General features: G+C 37.9%; 1 long non-coding RNA gene across 3 annotated transcripts in view; it reads right to left on the reverse strand.

Annotated features, from left to right (window-relative positions):
• The window catches only part of LOC135184226 (uncharacterized), a 272,033-nt gene that overhangs the window by 206,534 nt on the left and 50,871 nt on the right, over window positions 1-14,628 (reverse strand). For 2 of the 3 annotated variants that reach the window (XR_010305921.1, XR_010305922.1), the window contains exon 1: window positions 14,043-14,227. The exons of the other annotated variant lie outside the window; for it this stretch is intronic. This is a non-coding gene — a long non-coding RNA (uncharacterized LOC135184226). Of the gene's footprint in view, window positions 1-14,042; window positions 14,228-14,628 lie in introns of those variants that run through there. 3 annotated transcript variants of the gene reach the window in all.

The raw sequence follows: 14,628 nt of genomic DNA on the forward strand, positions 1-14,628 counted from the left end.
TATTTTATAATGAATAAATTGTATTCACAGCCAGAGTCTCAGAGACACATTTTTTTTTCTATTTCATCTATGTTTAACAACCTTTTTCAGTTAATATTCATATTTCAACAATGCTAAAAATAAAAACTGTGCTTTGTTTACAGAAATTTGCCTTTTTTTTTTTTCCTTGTGGGAGGTGTTTCAAAATCTCTAATCCCAATGTACTTCACTCTCTGACAATTTATAACCTTATAAATTTGTGACATTACCAAAGCCGAGAAGCACAACTTAAATATAAACAGTATAAATCTATGTTGCCACTTCGGGCATATGCAGCACAAACAACTTATCAAAACCAAAGTTTGTCGACTTAGCACATTGTACTTGATGCTATGTGTCACCTGTCTCTTGTTTGTCTATAGATTAGCACAAAAATGTCATTGCAAACTAAGTGAATAGGGCACAGACTAAGCACCTGCCACTTTTAAAACTCTTTAGAAGACTCTCTTGTTTATTTTGTAAGCACCCAGGGGTGCGGTTAAATAACTGCATTGAGGCAAACAATACTGGTGATTATTAAGGAGGCTTTTCACATGAAAATTCACTTCAGAAAAAAATGTTTTGCAGATGTAGAGAAGAAAACTGTATCACTAAGAACCACTCAAAATACTTTGGTGGACCAAAACACCTTTATTTTTCTCTTGGCAATCTGCCAAGCTCACTGTCGGTTTGAAAAGAATTCTATAGCTGGAGGCTAAAGCAGAAACTGCAATGATTTAAAAGAGAATTGGCTACAGTAAGAATGATAATGCACCATATCGTTAAAATGCAACTGGCATCTTAGCCTCCCCACAGCTCTTGAAAATGTGCTTACTCCTCAACCATTTACCAAGAAAAAAGCAGAAACAATTGAAATCAGACAATATAGAAAAATGTTTGAAGAACCCAGATAATAAGTACATGGAGAATAATTTGCCGGTGGGGCTGTCAGAAAACAAACAAACAAACAAAAAAAAGGCACCTTATATATGGCTAATTACAAAGAAATCATATGGAAATGAATAGCTGAATCTAGTATTATATTAATTTATCTCAATTGAAGATATAGCAAATGAATTAATAATGAGGGTCCACTTATATTTAGGAAATTAAATTTTTATTTGCAGCTTGTGAATTAAACATTTAAATGTTGTAGGCCTAATAATATTCACATTTTAATGCTTGGAGGATCATCAATTGGTTTCTAAACTACTTGGAAAATTAGATTTAGAAAGTCTTTGCATCAAAGCTTGGTACAGTGGTCTCCTCCAGAAGGTTGTTTTGCAGAAGACTAAGGGCATTAATGAAAACTGCTGTAGTTTCACATTGAAGAAGAGTTCAAAAAAGCTTTCAGCAGTTTCAGATAGCAGAATTTGTCGTTCAGATGTTGCTTACTCTAACAAAGTAACAATATGCAGGCCTGAGTCAGCACACTATGCAACTGTGTTTCTCAGGTTCACAGGGAAGAAGTTATTTACAATCAGGTACTGAACTTGGAAACTCTTTTGCTAAGTTGGTAAGACTTCCCTCACAAAATTCAGTTTGACAGATTTCATTTGTTCAACTATTGTGTCCCCTTTCACAACTAAACTGAGCTGCTTCACTCAGCATTTACAAATGACGTCAGGTGCCATAGCAACATGATTACAAGTTTCCATCAATTTGTAGAGCTGAGTAAATAATTAGCAGTGAATAATTAACTAAACAAAATTAGGGTATTTTTCTGCTTCGAGCATGTCCACAAGCAGATTGTATTTTATCAAATGTATTTCTTATTTAAACCACATGGAAACACTCCAGACTGCACAGAACCAAATCTTCAATATGCTATAACTCCATATGAAGGAGACGACTATTTAAGAGACATGCAGGACTACACATAGGAAGTGCAAAATAAACAGGGTCAAGAGAGAAAATACATAACTACTGAATAGAAGATTGTGAGTTAAATATTCAAGTACTTAAACATTTCTTTCATTCAAGGCTACAATATATAGCCTCCTAACACCAAAGAATTACAATTAAAATAGACAACGCAGAAATTATTAAAAAGTGTGAGTTGGAAGAAAAAAAAAAATCCAAATCATCATTTGAAAGTCAAAACAAGGTTTTTCACAGAAGGCTCTCAGGTGGAGGAGCTGTTACATCACATGGGATACCACCAGCACTTGGCTGAGTAAAACACTTTTAAAACCCCAGCCCAAAAGAAAGGAAAGCCTGTGTCACAGTCCTTGCCAGATCTTGCAAGAATGCTCCCTCGAATCACCCAGACCAAATTTCTAATACAAGAAATTTTAAGACCACCAGTATGAAGTCTGACTGATAGCAAAATATTTATTACATAAAAAATCTAAGACCAGAAGAAGGTCCTGAACTTTTAGTGACAGCTACAAGCCTGGGACCGTCAGTGTGTACCCTTGCAGGAAGACATGTATCCCTAAAGTAGGAGGGCAGCATTACTTCACAGAAGCAGTCCTGCAGGACCAGAGGCTAAATATTTTAGACCTATTAACTGCATTGGCTAGTTCTTGTTAATCATGAGTGTTTCGATCAGGCACAGAAATGACAAGAGATGTTGCCTTTCTTGACAACAAAGGTACTAGTCACTGAATGAAGATGACAGCAATAGGATATAATCCTTTCCTATCCTTATTAGGGGGGAAAAAAGGATGCAGCAAAGATTGTTTGTAAATTGGGATTTTTTTTTTTAAATGGGGAAGTAAAGCTACATAAGAAAGGCTTATAAATTCATCACTCTAAATACAAAGTTATTGAGTTATTCTCATCATATTATGCAATAGTAGTCATAGGTCTACTTTAGCACAAAGGCAAGCAAATGCTTTAGCTTAGACAAATTTCATTAAGCCCAGCAAATCTAAGAACAAGTTTCATCTCTCTGTACTGTTCACAGACCTACATGTCACACTGGAACTGCTTCCAATGGAAGCTGAGTCAGCTGTTGGAGAAGCTTCCTCAGATGAAGCAGCAGACCTGTACTCAGAAATTAAAGCAGGTCAGACACGCTAGGAAACGCTCCATCCAGTCTTGACCATGTTTACTGCAGCTGGAAATGCAGTTGGTGTCTCTCTTACTGATACCATTTACACTCGTTAGAAGCAAAAAAAACCCTGAAACTCTGGTGTACCCGAGTTGTAATTAATTCCCCCACACGATATTGTGCTTGTTTGTGCTTTTGCCTTTTTTTTCCCCTTTATTAAAAAAAAAAAAAAAAAAAAAAAAAAAAAAAAAAAAAGGAGAATTGTCCCCAGCCTGTAACAAATAGCATGTGTAATGCCTAAGCTAATTTTGCTGAAGGTATGGAAGGTACATTCAAATAGTAACCCCTCAGCCTCATCTAAATAAATGTTTGTTAACCCTTACTTGAGATGGATGCAGTTATTGCTGTTCCATCAATGGGATTCCAGCACAGCTCCCATTGTCAAAACACAAAACGTTGCCTCAGACTCTTTGGTAGATATGTTCTACCACAGTCACTAGGAAATAGGGATGTGCTGTCATCTCTGCTTTGCATAACTGAGACACAAAACCTGACCAAGTTCAAGTGTAGAAGCAGCTCATAGCAAAAGCAAGGAGTTTTAGATGCATTTCTGAAGACTTGACTCACTCCTCAAGAAGTATGTTTTTCTTTTTAAATGCTCAAATTTCTCTTGTAATGGAAAAATGCCAATATCAGTCTGTAAACAGACATGGTTTCACAGATTTCCTGTACCTCCCTGGAATCCAACAGCAGACTAAGTGTATAATGATACATATGAAAAATATGAATATGAAGTGATAAAATATCCACTCTGATTTAATCAGCTTTCTGCCACTTTTTTAAAAAAAGCTACATTGAAACATTGAGTCAGCTGCTAAAGTTACTAACATTATTCACTTTCCAAGAGACTGTTGTCACAACCTAGTATCCTGAACCAGCCCTGGGCAGAGGGCAGATTGTGCTAAAACTCAAAAATTTCATTGGGAGCAAATTAAAGCAAACCACACCAAACAGCTGATGAGTTTGGTTTATTATTACAGCCAATGAAAGCTCTCATCAGTGGACCAGAGCAAAGAGGAGAAGGGAAGAAAAAGAAAAGGGAGAAAGAGTGGGAGAGACAGAGAGAAAGAAGATATCACCGGTCCTTGGATCCAGTGATGATTTCAGAGGAATAGTCCAAGTTCATGGTGGTAGGTGTTTATTCCAATAAGGTCTTTTACAGTTAATGAAACACCCCAGTAGTTGTGGTTCTTTCATACCGTTTTGGTCAGGGCAGAGGCACAATCTCTCCAAAACACAGAGAAGTGTGGACCAGGTCCCTGCAGTGCAATGTTTGTCACATGTTGTACATGGTTTCAAGGAGCACATTCCCATCTCTACAAGAGTTATCTCTCTTCATTAAGACAGCAGCTCTCCTCCAGAGCTACTAAGGACATCAACCTGTCTTCTCAAGACCAGGTATGTCACACCTTGCTGGCGACAAAGTCATCAGTCCAGTCCTGCCACGTGCCTGGTTTTGAGACAATAGAGGATTGGGCTATCACAAATTTTATGATGCTTATGGTGCTGAAGTCACTGCTTGGAAATCTGACAGGAAAAGCTGCAAATGGTGAATTCCTCCTGCTCTCAATATTTATGATTTTCTTACCTGAGAATCCCCTGCATATTGATAATGACACACATTTGTCTAACTGCTGCCTTTGAGCATACTTAAACCAGCAGAAGAGACTGCAAAATGTTTGCCCAATGATACTACATCTCCTCTGTATTAAGCCTGGTCCCTGCCATCTGATTGCTTTCATGTCATCTGCCAGACAAACCTGAATGAATATTAACTCTGGCTCACTCATTCGAGGTAAGATAGCGTCCATTTGCCAGATGAAGCATGTGGACCATGCCAACGTGACAACCATCTTTTTCAACATTTCTTTACAAGATCATAGTCAGTCCACTGCAGCTCCTGTAGCACAGTCATGTTCCTTTCTGCCTGTATCTGGATCAGAGACTTCAGCCAGGTTTTCCTAACAAATAATCCCCATAATGACCTTTGTTTTTTCAAACACATGTCACCTCGGGACTTTCTCCACAAGCTTGCACCTGGAGCTAGCCCCAGGGCACATGTACACAGCTTGGGAGTGGATCAAGGCAGTACTAACCTGCCTTCTAATGCATCTGCTCTCTTCCTATCTTCTTTTTTTTCTCTTGCAGACAAATGAATGAAAACACTTTTTGATGTGTCCTAGCAACCCAGGAAACAGATATCAGAGTGATCTAAGCCTTTCTAACAAGCCAAGATCCACACTGAAACATTTGCTTGCTGCTGCACCCGAAGTACAAGCATTGTCCTGTCTAGGTGCAAAGCTACATCTGGCAGTCATTTCTATCACAACAGCATGTTCTGTTCAGCAACCCAGCAAAGCATTAAAACTGAAGATCTCCAGGGAAAGATCCATTTACTCGCATTAAGGTATTATGCACTCATTCTTGGGTTTTAGCTTTTCATTTTTTTCCTCCCCACCAAGACCTACCATTGCACATAATGCCCCTTTATGCTTTAATGATTTAATGACTTCTTACTACAGCAGTAAGGTATCAAATGGAAAAAAGTAAGCAAATGTAAGAGCAACAGTCAAATATGTTACAAGTGTTTGTGACATTTTCCACAAAATAAAACTACATGATCTTTGGCTACTTTAACTGCTGACACATAGCCTCAACCTAAAGAATGTTTTCATGGAAGAACACATTTATCACACTAGATGTCACAACTCCCTTCTTTTCAATAGAAAAACATAATTAAGGAACAAGTATGCAGTTCAGAAGACTTGTTTCTAGGCCTGATAGAGAGCCTTTTTTTGAATAAAGGAGACTATTTTATCTCATACAGATCTGAATCAGTTCCTCAATTTGAGTGGGCTTTGGACTGAGCCATCTTCTTCTGTGTCAGAAGAAAATAAGATATTTTTGATCTCTCAAGAGTGATTTCTCTTGACTGATAAGATCATGAATAAATGTATCAGTACTTATGTCAAAAGACTACCACAATTAAACCCAAAGATCTACTGGGCTACACACAGCAGAACTAAGGATTCAGCATCCAAAAGGCTTAATGGTAAAAAGCATAGAGGAAAGAAAGACTTCCTGCAGTCCACTAATGGGAAGCCAAAGCACAGAGATTATTTTGGGGCAGCTGCCTTCATAAGTTTTTAACTGTGAGACCTTAACTACATGCTCTGAACTCAGCTGCTTTATGTTATTATATGCCTCTCTGCAATTTTTTTTGCACTAAAATCCTCAAGAACAAGCTACAGTTATTTTTATTGATTATTCATACTATTAATACACAATAATTTTACATTTCACTGTAATAATGGATCAATAGAGAGCAATAGTAACAGAAATCAGAATCAACCAGGTTGGAAGAAACCTCCAAGATCATCCAGTCCAACTTATCACCCAGCCCTATCCTATCAACTAGACCATGGCACTAAGTACCTCATCCAGTCTTTTCTTAAACACGTCCATTGATGGTGACTTCACCACCTCCCTGGGCAGCCCATTCCAATGGCAAATTACTCTGTGAAGAACTTCCTCTTAATAGCAAGGCTATACTCCCCTGGCACAACTGCATCCCCTTGTTCTGTTGCTGGTCGTCTGGGAGAAGAGACTGACCTCCACTTGGCTACAGTCTCACTTCAGGGAGTTGTAGACAGCAAAGAGATCACCTCGAGCCTCCTCTTCTCCGGGCTAAACAACCCCAGCTCTCTCAGCCTCTCCTCACAGGGCTCTGTGTCAGGCCCCTCACCAGCTTCACTGCCCTATTCTGGACATGTTCCAGAGTCTCAACATCTCTCTTGAATTGAGAAGCCCAGAACTGGACACAGTACTCAAGGTGTGGCCTGACCAGTGCTGGGTACAGGGGAAGAATAACCTTCCTTGTCCTACTGGCCGCACCACTCCAATATAAGCTGGGCTGTTTACAAGTAGCCCTCTCAGAAATAATTTAAAATATTATTTTGAAAAGTAAACTGACCATGCTTCCTTGCAAAAAAAATCACAGTGATGTGAAGTTAGTGGTGTAATAGGTTAAATTGGTTTGTTCTGTGTGCCCTATAACAAATACCAAGAATTGTTTCAAAGCATAAAATGAGTTCTGGGATACTATATTTCTTTAGATGTCTATAGGGAATGCATCTATCATATGTCTAACTGGATTTTACCAGTTCCTCATAGCAAGCCTGAAAATGCTTTGCCAATAATAAAATAAAATACTCTTTACAAGGACAGCCTAACTGTGAGCATATTGTCCAGTATAACATCTGAAATCTAAATGTGTCATTGTGGATTGACTCATTTATATCTCCACTTACGTGTTAGAAAACAGCATAAACACATAACTATGGGAACTGAAGCAGGGGTAGTGGGCAAAGAGAAGCAGTAACACACTCAGTCTAAGCTACAATGATTCAGAAACAGAATCTGACCTCTCCATTCACCTCTTCCTGGTAGGCTGGGACAGGTAAAGATGAGTTTGTTTTTTTTTTTTTTTAATCTGTGAGCATCTGAAAATATTTGGAGAATGTTTTCCGTAATCTGAAGCATTGTCAAAAACATATATAGAAAACAAAACAGATAATAACTGCAAGTATGTGCTGTCTGTTAAGCATATATTTTCACTAAGATTTTTAATTAAATGTCAGAGAAATGAATCTGCTGGCTTTAAAGCAGAGCCAGAAACATATTTATGGCTTTGACACAGACATTCTGAACAATGCATGACAAGTCCCCTTAACCTTTCTCAGCCTCATGAAGTGGGGCCAGTGACATTAAGCTGTGTAACAGGAGTGGTTTACATGATATTCATCGAAGACTTGCAAATAGTACAAGACAGAGGGTTATATGCTTCTATTATTTCCCAAAACTTTCCCTTTAAGTCTTCCTCTTACTGGAAAAGATGGCCAAAACCTTACACCAGTCATTGCTGTAGCTCATATGTTGTGCTAGTTTGAAGCTAGCTAGAATGATTTGGTGAGAAGAACTAGATTACAGGCTGTGGAAAGAAAAACAATGGTGATGTCTACTTCACTCATAGGCTTGCTGAGATGTATGGGAACAAGAAATACAAACATAGGTTACCACTCTTGCTTGGGCTGCTGGCTGAGCTGCATTTCTCTAACCTCACCCTCCATTTTGGACTAATCTGTTTTGCTTCCTAACCCCCTGGCTGAACCTCTATTCTTCCTTTGGACTGGGGTAAGGTTGAAAGGGGTAGGGGGAAGGTGAAGGGGTGGTTGAGAGCCCCTCCTGGGGACTCAGATATCTTGGAGGGGAGTTGTGTTTCTGTATTACCTTTTTTACCTTGTATATTTCTGTATATAACTGTATATACTGTAAATATCAACTTGTATATTGTGCTAGCTGTAAATATAAGCTTCATTCACATTTCCAGAGCCATCTGGGTGATTTCTAAAGTGGGGGGGGGCAGGGAACACCCAAACCATCACATATGTAAAAGGGGAATGTAGTTCTTTGGATAATACAAGCTTTATAGGATGTCAGCACAAAGACTGCAATCAAGTCCCCTTCCATTTCCAGCCCCCTTTCTCAGGGCTCATATAATTTTCTTCAAATAATTCTACAAGGCATTTTCCTTACTCACTAGACCAACATGGTTCAGTAGACAAATGTAGTTTGTCATTTCTGTAGGACTCTTGTTTATGTCCTTTGGAAAAAAAACTGTTCAGTGATCTTTGGTGAAAGTTATTTTTTCCACCACCTTTTTTTCCTTTCAATTTACAGGGTGAACTACTAGACCACTAGGAATGAGGATTAAAGCCCTTTTACCTCACCAGGAATTCAAAAGGAGGACAAGTTCACCTGTGCACACACCCTTTAACACTGTGAGCATCTCATAATGACAACTACATTTGCCTTATAATCAAGAAATATCAGCATTAAGTCCTAAAAATAGGCCTTAATAGGTCATCAGTGTGCAGAATCTGCACTGCAGAGCACAGAAAAATCCTTACATGATAGGCCTGAAATCTGCAAACTGCATTGTCTGAAATGAATGATTCTCAAGCACAGAGCATCCTTCCTCCCAGTGCCCTGTCTTGCTCCAATTATTTTATGCCTCTGCTCACTCCTGCTCTCTAGCTTCAGATACTTAGGAGGCCTGTCCTGGTTAGAAAATTATGAACTCTATAGTTAACTGGGTTCTGCCAAAACACTTGATGTTGTGCAGTTAAGACTTCATTATAACAGGGTCTAGGCACATTCAAAGGTAGACTGAAAAAGCACCCACTTCCCAAGAGATCCCATGGGATTTTCACTTGGAGCATTATACATTTCAGTTTTAATAGTGTCTTACTATTTGGTCTAATGATCTATTTTTAAACACCAAAACACTTGGAAGCGGATAGTGGAAAAGAGCAAGATCAGCCAAACTATGCAAGTCATCTTTGCTTTTTGCAGTTGTTTCTGACAGGCTTCAACAATTCTTCCCATGGTTTCTACACCACTTGGGCATGAAGGCTGAGAGGAAGGCTTGCCTAAATTTACATACTTTTAGAGATCTCAGTGTAGCCTTTGAGGATAATGAAGTGACCACTAAAGAATCCATCAGCCTCATTTTCCACTGCTCATATTGGAACAAATCAAAGGTAGTCCCACTAAATTCACTTAGTGATAATGATTGCTGACAGCTATTGCATTGATGGCAGTTTTTTTTTTATTTGTTGTTTTGTTTTTTTTTTAACTTGGTATTAAGCTGTTCAGTCAGTAAAAAAAATAACTGAATAGAACAAATGTAGCCTCCATGTGATTCAGTCATATATAAGGTCAAAATACAAAGCAATATAGCTCAATTTATTTCAGATATTATAGCTAAATAAACAAAAACTTGTGGCATGAACGTAATTCTTGAATAACCACAGCCTGTACCTTAGATCTGCCACTATTGTTTGGTTCCCCATTATATTCATAGATTATTCCTAGAACCAGATCAAAACACTATTGTAGCTCTTAGAAAACTGCTGTCACCAGTGTACCCAAGCAGCACATGTATTTTTCATGTTATGCAGAAACGTGTGCCTTCTCAAAGAGATCAACATGCAGCCCAAAGTACTAAAAAGAACCACAGAGCAACACTACAGCAAATGAAGATGCATTCCAGCTTCTCTTTCTTTCAGCCTTCCCTACCCCAAAACATTCTCCAGATATATATGTAATGTATAGTGGTTAATACAGTCTCAGAGAAACTGACATTGCACTTACATGAGTGAATACTGAGATTCCAGGATACCTATTGCACAGCAGCTGATAGGAACTTCAGAAGCTCCCAGTCAAAACTGACTTCATAAAACCACGACAGCACATTTCACCTTTGAAAACAGATGTTGTGTAAACTAGTTTACAGTACTGTGCCAAGGGCATATCATCCACACTTTTCTATTTCAGCAAAAGAAAACTCTCTGATAAGCTACCATGATGAATGTTCCAAGAACTGCACAAATGCATAGAAAACCCAAGAGTTTCTGAAGTAAACTTCCTGTTTGTTTTTTTTTAATTCACCCAAGTTAAAATGCAATTTGCAAGTCTCACTAGTGTGTATATTATGTGCTTGTTATTAATTCCCTGAAAATACAGAATGTTCAGAACATAGAAGTTCTGTTTTATTCAGCAGTCAGATGCCAGAAAGAAAAAAAGTGCCATTCCTGTTAAGAAACAAAACCCCAATATTAAACAAATTTACTTGAAACACCTGATCTTCAATAAAATGCTACTATAAACACAGCTTTCAAACATTCACTAACTTCATTAAATATTACTTCAAAAACTATACAATATGGGAATGAGACCTTTTATCATCTGGTCATTTGCACTCATTTTTCCAGCTATAAAACATAAGACTCTGTAGAGATATACTGACACTGCAAAGCACACAACTCAAGAATCCTGTGTGTTTTATTCATGGAAAAAGAATAAAGTCCATTACCACTCACTCACATGAAGAGCAATGTGGAGCATAAACTGATAGTATTGTGTTTTGTTCTTTTTAATTCAAACTTGATATAGAACCGTTATAAGATCTGTTCACACACCCCCCACATCATCCTCTTTCCTTTGAATGAGTGTATGAAGCAGGTGCAACTCAAGCACCATTATTTCTACTGTCACATTCTTCTGACAAAAGAAAAAGTCTCTGTCACAAAATAGACAAGTCATTGGTTGTTAAAATTTGAGTGATATGTTTAAGAGTTTGAGGAATGCACTGAATTGAATTCTAATCTCCTTTTCATGCATTCCAGACAATGTTTTAAAATCAAGTTAAATTTTTTCTACATCATGGCCTTCTTGAACTTCAGTAATTAAAGTACCTCTAAAAGCAATGAAGAGTGAACCACAAAAGATCTGTAGCTACTGCACTGTTCAGATAAGCATTAAAATTTGACATTTTTAGTCAGCAGTTCTCAAGTCCAAGAAAATTTCTAGTTGGGTACAAGTACTGTGATACATAGTTTTTCTGTCAGCATTTAAAGTATTTTATCTTTTCATGTGAAGTTGAGAAGGGATTTTTTTTTTAATCCAAAATTTTAAAAAGATAAATTGAACTAGGAGTTTAAAAATTAAAAGTGGGGGGGGGGGGGGGGGGGAAACAAATATGTGCTTGGCAGAATATGATCTTATATTTGTAACACACAAAGAGGCCACCCCACTTAGCTACAAAATAAAACCAAACTAGAAGTCCGCCTTTTTCAATTCTAGATCAAATGCTTAGACAGGAGTTAAATGTGCCAAAAATACACCACAGGTTATACTGTTCAATTCACAATCTCATTAGCATACACCTGGAACCTGCTTAGCATTATAGTATTCCCAACACAGCAATTAATGTTTGACATATTTTGATGTGCGATGTACAAAAGCTTCTGCCACTTTGAAGCCTTCTGGCCTCCCCTGCTATTGTACAAACCTCAGTCAAACCTAATGGAAGAGTTTCTTCTCCATATGTTGAATCAGATCCTCAGCAACTAATCTGGCTGATGTATCCTTAAATTTTACAGGAGAAAAAAAATACAAAACAAACAAAAACAATCAACAAAACCACACCAACCAATCAAACCCAAAAAAAACCCCCACAAACAAACATAAAAAGAAAAACAAACCACACACCAGGGGGGGGGGGGGAAAAAAAAAACCAAACAAAAAAACAAAACCACACATGCAAGCTACCACAAACCAAAACAAGACCCCCAAAAACCAAACCTGCACACCAAACCCAAACCAAATGACAAAAATCAAAGCCTCCTCTAAATGCTGTACTCTCAACCAATGAAAGGTTTGTTCAAAATATCATGTGTCACAAGAAAACATGTAATCAGAAAGAAAATGTCTTCTGCACTGCAAACAGCATTGTATTAGCTTGATAATGAAACATCAGAGGACAGGCTGATAACACACTGGCTTTGTCACACATTCTGAAACCACTCAATTCTACACTTCACTGATGGAAGTTCTGTCAAATTTGTCATGCCATTGAATGATTATTTATCTGAAGTCCTAAACAAGCAGACTAACCTGAAAGCTCTTTTGAGAAGTATACTATTACTGATTAACAGCATTAACAGTATTAGTCACACCAGTCAACAACGCTGATATATAATACTGTTACACAGCAAGAAATATTAAAAAAATTTAAACTCAAAGATACAGAATTTAGGAATGTAGTAGATGGTTAGAAATATAAACATATCACTCCTCAAAACACATTTAAAAATCTGGGTAACTCCAAAAAGAGCTACAGAAGAAGCTGAAAGAAACCAAACCCCAAACATCAGGAACCAGGTAAACAAAAGTAGAAGTGTTCAGCTACATAGAGTAACTTTTGTACATCCCCTACAGGGTCTCCATCACCACATGTACTGCAGATTCATTATTAGGGAGACTAAATAAGCTTTAACTGGAAAGTGGCTCTGATAAATGAAGACTTCTGTATAGAGAGCATGAACTATCAAAATAAGGGAGTCTTAAATCACAGCACCAATGAGTTCAGCAGCAATGTTCTCTCACAAAATATTTCAGGCCAAGTGTAACATCCTAGAGAGCAAGAATTATTTCCAGATAGTAAATCTCAAATTTTACAAAAAATTTGTAGGCAGAATTGTTGTGGGGTTTGGATTGGATTTTAGGGCTTCTAGGGAAGGGAAGCTTCCATGTCTCCCCCCTCCTACATTTTTTTAAATCAGTGAATTTTAGCAATCCTATCAATTGTCAGGCAGATAAAGACCGAGAATATCAAGTTGTTGATTTGCACTAATTTCTGAAACAAAAATGCACAGAACTATTTGACTGTCTGCATCACCATTTAGAGTGAACTGTAGAAATTTGCTACTTTCCTGCATCAAAGACTTTGGAAGAAAACACATCTTCACATTAACTGTTATTGGTATCTTCAAGACCCTAGAAAGTAACCACTTATTACACCACTGGTGGAAACACAATCTAGGAAGAAAATCAGGTGTCCTGTATCTCTACATATCTTTCTGTGCAGAAGGAGAAATTAACTTGAAACCACATGAAGAAAAATAAATAAACACAAACAACCAACAACAAAACCACCAAAACAAAAAACTACCAAATCACTCCCAAAATCTTTCCTTACCATAAACATTTCAGACTTCAATTAGTTTTATTAGACTTAAAAATTCTTAAACTACTATAGTTGTTTGTTGGGTTTTTTTCCTCTCAAAGAGCTATAAAGGAAATGATATACTATACCTAGATGTCTATCATCTCAGGCAAAACATGTAAGCGTCCACAAACTTCATTCCAGATCAAGCCCTGGTTATTTTTAGATAACACACCATACAACATCAGAATGCAGATCTCAGTGTATATAATTAAGGGAAAAAAGGAACTAAAATCAAAACAACATAACATCTATAGCCATACTTAAACCAGCTATTGGTTAACAGATACGTATTGGCCAATAGGTTATAAAAGCTAACAAGTTTCTAACAGTTACCTGTATCTTTCCTCTGCATCTCTGTTGATGCATTGACACGCTGGAAAAGCAGGAATCAGTCCTGGTGCAGCATTCCAACACTGCAATAACTTCTAGAGCAGACAGCTGTCCACAGGTGAATACTTCGGCAACCACAAATCCCCTCATGACAGGCTCGCGAGGTGCTGCTAGGCCTCTGCAGGAACACCACAGCAGAGCGCCTACACAAAATGGCGGGAAATCACTACTCCTTTCATCAGCTGGCAGAAAACCCCACCCCAGTGCAGGTGCTTCCTATGACCCAGAAGATTGCAGTAACCATCACTAACAGCTTGACTGCATCAGTCATGATTACAGATTCTTTTCTTACTAACACAGATCTTAAAGGCAAAAGGGTAGCAGAGATCAAAGATCTGATGCTGATGTGGTCAACTTGTCAACTTTTCAACTGCTGGTTCCAAGCAGTAATGACTTCTGACTTACTGTCTGATCATAAATCTCACGATTCAAGATCACAAAGCAATTTTCCCCCCCATAGGCCTTATTCCCACAATTCTTTGTTCCAGGTTCAGCTAGTAAATGGCTCTAACATGCTGAATCATCTCTA

Source organism: Pogoniulus pusillus, chromosome 20, assembly GCF_015220805.1.
Source record: "Pogoniulus pusillus isolate bPogPus1 chromosome 20, bPogPus1.pri, whole genome shotgun sequence".
NCBI lineage: Eukaryota > Metazoa > Chordata > Aves > Piciformes > Lybiidae > Pogoniulus > Pogoniulus pusillus.